This window comes from Elephantulus edwardii, unplaced genomic scaffold, assembly GCF_000299155.1.
Source record: "Elephantulus edwardii isolate Elephantulus edwardi_28Jun2011 unplaced genomic scaffold, EleEdw1.0 scaffold00034, whole genome shotgun sequence".
NCBI lineage: Eukaryota > Metazoa > Chordata > Mammalia > Macroscelidea > Macroscelididae > Elephantulus > Elephantulus edwardii.
In genome coordinates this window covers 406641-412640 of record NW_006399784.1, presented here as the reverse complement: position 1 = coordinate 412640, position 6000 = coordinate 406641, and the positions used below count along the sequence as shown (strand labels likewise).

Genomic DNA, 6000 nt, shown 5'->3' with positions numbered 1-6000 from the left:
TACTTTGGACATGTTGTGAGGAGAGACTGGTCCTTGGAGAGGGACATCATGCTTGGGAGGGTGGAGGGACAGAGCAGGAGAGGAAGGCCCTCTATGAGGTGGATTGATTCAGTGACTGGGATAATTAGGATCGGAGTGTCAGAGACAGTGCGATTGGCACAGGACAGCGCAGAGTTTAGGGCTCTTGTACATAGGGTCGCTATGAGTCACAGGTGACTCGAAGGCACATAACAACAACACCACCACCTTATCCTATCCTGAATCATCATCACAATCTCCTCACACTCAAGCTCACTTTTATAGTCACCATGTCAACCCATTTGAAAGTTTTCTTTTCTTTTGCTGACCCTCCTGAAAACATGTCTATATTATATGAGATGAAGTTTCAGGATTTTTGCCTCTTAGGAAGACAAAGTTGTTTGTTCTTTTGACAGTCTGTGGTATACTTAGTACTCTTTTCCATCACAATACAATTCAAAGGCATAGGTTCTTCTTTGATGTTCCTTAGTCATTTTCCAGCTTTCCAGTTCGTATGAACCAACTGAAAATACAATAGCTTGCATTAGGTATACCTGATGTACAGTCTTTGAACAGATATTCTGGGTCACATAACTAGTAAATAGTTATGGAAAGATTTAGCTCCAATTATTCTATGCCTATTCATTTTATTAAAGCTCATCCTGAAAATGATATTTCAATTCCATAACCCTGTCTTGCATACAAATTCTTTGATTGTACGTGAAGCCCTCACTTATAGCAGCTGATTTATATTTGAAAGCTAATTTGATATCCTGCCTTATATCTGTTGATATATGTATATATAAACAAAACTATTAGGTTGTCAAAAAAGTAAGGCAGGTTTTTAAAATTCAACTTTGAAATTTAACTTTACTATTTGAAATCTTAATCATTGCAATCTACAAATCTTTGCTAACAAAGTACAAATTTGTTTATGCCAGTGGTATAAAATTCCACTGTTGTAGAGTTGATAAATTCTCTGAAGACATTTTCAGAGTTTCTTTTGCAAAAAAATTCTTGAGGTGCGGAAGAAGTAGTAGTTGGTTGGTAAGAAGTCTGATAGTTACACTAGAAAAGGCAGAGCTTTACATCCCAATTCTTTAAACTTTTGGAACATTAGTTATCCTATATTCTAAATATAGAAAATATAATAAATATAGAAAAAATATTGAACTGCACAGAATGAGCATATAGTAGCCTTTAAAATGATATGTAACATTTAGTATTTTGCATTTTGTAATAAAATCTTACATAAATCCCCAAGTGGGTCAAGTACGGGTCGGTTCAAACTCAGTAGCACAAAACATCTCTCTACACACACACACACACACACACACACACACACACACACACACACTGCATTTATGAATAATAAAATTCTTTATATCCTTTATGTTTGAGCTGTGGGACAGGAAAATTTGAGAAAGTTGGCTCACTTGAACAAAAACTCACTTATATATTTCCCTTCTCCCTTGCTTTTGTAGTATTTTTAGAATCCAACTTCATGTGATTGACTTTTATTAATCATCAGCCAAGAATTTTTAATAACAAATTTATTTAGTCACACACACACACACACACACACACACACACACACAAGTGTTCAGATCTTTTGTTCATAGAGTTGCTATGAGTCTTCTATGACTCAACAGCACTTAACAACAACATAGAGAGAGCTCAGTTGGCTTAGTGGACAGAAAGTGATGCTACCAATCCAAAGGTGGGTGATTTTAACCTTCAGCCCTCAGGCTGGTTTTAATTGTTTTTGGTCAAACATCCTTCTAAGTGGTATAGCACTGATCTGTCCATTTGCTCTATGGAAGTAGTTTCTGGTTGTTGTGATGCTAAACACTGTGACACTGATGCGTCAAATGCAATAATGATTACCCATGGCCGACAGTGTTTGGTGGAGCTTTTCAATTAAAACAAGCTTAGAAGCGGGAGTGACATCCAGTTCTGAAATACCTTGCCTCTGGAAACCCTGTGAACTTGGAGAAACAATGAAAGTTATACAGAAATTCAGGTCTTTTGTTTATAGGGTTGCTCTAAGTTGTCTATGGCTTAACAGCACTTGAAAACAACAACAATAACGACATATTACATAGGATTTTATAGGATTTTTCCTATTACATGAATTTCACTTTTAAAGATGATTCTGAAACTATTCTTGAAGGGAAAATCAAGAAATTTTATTTGCTTGTTGAATGACAGAGACTTAATGATTGATTGGATATGATAAATGAGAAAAAAAACGAGTAGGAATCAGGTTACAGAAGACAATGCTCACTACATTCTCTTGGGGTTTTTTTGTGTGTGTACACACACAACACATAAAATGTGTCACAGTATGTAAAATAATTGTGTATTTGTATATAATTATTATAATTGCGTTGTTGTTGTGTACTGTGGAGTCAGAACTGACCCATAGCAGACCCTCTGGCATGTTTTCAGAGACAGTTAATAGCACAGTAGGAGATTGCCCATCCTTCTTCCACTGAGCACCTGGTGGCCTTTAACTGTGTGCCTTTGATTATAGCACAGCGTCTTGCCGCAAGGCCACCACAGCCTTGTGTGTGTGTGTGTGTGTGTGTGTGTGTGTGTGTGTGTGTGTGTATTTTATTTATATATATACATACACACACACACACACACACACATACATACACACACGTGGATGTATATACTTTAGAGCAGATATTGAAGGAAAATTGAATGTGTTACCTCAGGAGAATAGAAGAGATTTTGGGTAGTTGTTATGTTTTTGCTGGATTAATCACAATTTGCCAACAACAATTGTAATGTGTAGAGAATCAAGACAATAAGGAAAATCTTAAATGGTTTAATTACCTTATTGAGTTTCATGATACTACTATTTTGGAATAATTTGTAGATATTATCTCTTTTAAAAGAAGCAATAATGATAACTTAAACAATGACTTGATTAGCATGCATTTAATAATACATAGTAGTAGGTGAAATAATTATTATAGTTTCAAAGATTAATCTGTAGCTACATATAACTATAAAACAGTGAGCTTTTCCTGGATTATTTATTTAAATGAATGTCTATTGTTTTCCTGCTGTGTGTCCATACAGTATTGGAGCAAGAAGCATACCTACCTTATTTCTTTTTTTTTTTTTTTAACATTTTCTCTTACTTGATTGATAGTGCTGTATCAGAGATATAGTTCATTCTGCTTTTGAAAAATGAGTAGGAGGAATTTAGATATGAATGTGCACACATGGCATTAGGACTCAAAGATGTATGTTTAAACTTTTCTGTTTATTAAATATCTTGCTAGTGTCAAAGAGCTTGAAGTCATAAGGTTTTGGAAAGGACAATCAATAGTCTCAATAGTTATGATCTCATCGCTGTGGTCATTAGAAATCAAGGAAGAAACAGAGAAAAGCAGAGCGTTCTCTATCTTCAGGGTACCAGATTCTTACAATTAAGGTGGAGGGTGACCAGAAGTTTAGAAAGGCTGGAGATAGGTTAGCCTTTTTAAAGAATAACACTGTGACTTACTCCTTCCATGATGGCCAAGGAGATTTTAAAAGTCTAGCCTTCTAGAGTCTTATAGAATAGGTATATACAAAACATTGGTTAGCATACAAAAGCATTTAATAATACCATTTCAAATTTAAGAATTGGTGAATATGATCAGTTGTTTGTTGTTATGTGCCGTCGAGTCGTTTGCGACTCATAGCTACCCTATGTACAACAGCCCTAAACACTGCTCTATCCTGTGCCAGTCACATTGCCTCTGACACACCCATCCCGATTACCCCAGTCACTGAATCAATCCACCTGATAGGGGGTCTTCCCCTCCTTCGCTGTCCCTCTACTCTATCCATCATGATGTCCTTCTCTAAAGACCTGTCTCTCCTTACAACATATCCAAAGTATGTCAGACGAAACCCCAGAATCCTTGCCTCCAAGGAGTAGCCTGGTTTAACCCTCTCCAGGATGAATCTGTTTGTTTTCTTAGCAGTCCATGGTACATTCAATACTCTTCTCCAGCACCACAGCTCAAAGGCGTCAATTCTCCTTCTATCCTCCCTAGTCATTGTCCAACTCTCTGATGCATAACAAGTGATTGCAAAAACCATGCTAGTTAAGAAAAATGATTGTTTGCCTGTTAAAGGTGAACTCAGGAAATTTCTCAATACAAGTGATTTAAATTTATGTCATTTCAGTGGAATTGCCTTAATGGCAATGGATTATATTCCTGAGCATGTTAAGCCTTCTTATAACTTAGCAGTTATTTTCTTGAAATTGGGACTCTGATTTTAGAATTGGGAATGGGAAAAGATGTGAAAATTGATGGCCTCAAGCTTTTCAAAATCCAAATTGAAACTTGTACTACAAAGAGAACAGTTTAACCTGAGAGTTTATGCCTATATCAGCATGACACAGAGTAGCAATTGAAGTTTTCTTACATTCTGAGATCTGAAAAACACATTGGTTCATTTAAAAGTGATTCAACATTTTCAGATTTGAGGTTTCATAAAATTAGGTTATATAGCATAATGAATTATACCTATATGTGTTATAAATGTGGAAATAACATGTAGAGGTATAAGTTGGATGCTATAAGTGTTTAAATACCTATGTCTTTTTTAATGTTATTTTTATCTCACTGAGCATTTTAGAAAACATCTCTTTTTTTAGTAGTAATATTAATCAATTATATACACCTCATATACATTGTCTTTATGGAATTTAGGACAACAAAAAGAAAATTAAGATCTAGCATAAAATGCAACAAATAAGTTCTTTCATTTTTCTTTTAATTAACTTAGTTTTGCTTTTTTTCCTATGTCTACGTAATTTGGTTAGTGAGTCATATTAATTGAGAATATTAGTAGAAAAGAACACTTAGCTTTTTAGAATTTATTTTACTTGCTAAATGCATTACTAATTTTTAGAACCATAGTATATATAATTATCTTTTAAAATATATACTACTTAAATTCCCTAGAAAAGCAACAAAATACTGTTGATGTTAATTTTGTTCACTATTAAATTTCCAGTGGCTGATATATATATATATATACACACACACACACATATACACACACACACATTATATATATATATGGGAGATCGATGTTGAAGGGAGTGGGTAGAAGTGGATGACTATCCTGGTGGATCCTGGAACAGGGAAATAAGTGGGTAAAGACATGTGTGCCAAAGGCAGGGACAACACTGATACTAATGGTTAATTCCTCAATAAGGGATATATCTTTCATTTATCTATAAAATGCTGTTCTGTCTGATACTCTCTAAATCTGAACATTCAGATAAAGCTAGACTAGGAAGAAGGATTGGCCATCCACTTCTGAAATAGCAGGCCTCTGAAAACCCTATGTACAGAGAGCGTAGGAGGGGAAGGCCCTCTATGAGGTGGATTGATTCAGTGACTGGGGTAATCGGGATGGGTGTGTTAGACAGTGCGATTGGCACAGGACAGAGCAGAGCTTAGGGCTGCTGTACTTAGGGTTGCTATGAGTCAAAAGCGACTCGACGGCACGTAACAACAACAACAACAACAACAACAAATGTGTCTGTGTGTGTATATATATGTAAAATATATATGTAAAACATATATGTAAAACATATATATGTAAAACATATATATGTAAAACATATATATGTAAAACTCATATATGTAAAACATATATATGTAAAACATGTATATGTAAAATGGAGTGTGTCCAGTGTGTCAGAGAGTCTAAAGGTAAATTTGTAAATTTGTATGCTTAAAAAATGTTTGATTGGACTGTTGTACACCATTAAGTTAGATCCCACTCAGAGGTCACTGTTTAGTGGGTTTTCAGAGGCAGTTTTATCACATAAGAGGAGATTGCCTATCTTTTCCTTCCAGAACAGCTGACAGATTAGAGCCATGAGCATTTAGAATGGCAGCATGGCTTCTTACCACATTTTACTTATATCTGTATAACTTGCTTAATTATCCA

The 6000-nt window shown here is 35.2% G+C and overlaps 1 protein-coding gene across 1 annotated transcript in view; it reads left to right on the top strand.

Annotated features, from left to right (window-relative positions):
* Positions 1–6000, top strand: part of GBE1 (glucan (1,4-alpha-), branching enzyme 1) — a 480806-nt gene that overhangs the window by 113022 nt on the left and 361784 nt on the right. The window lies entirely within an intron of this gene.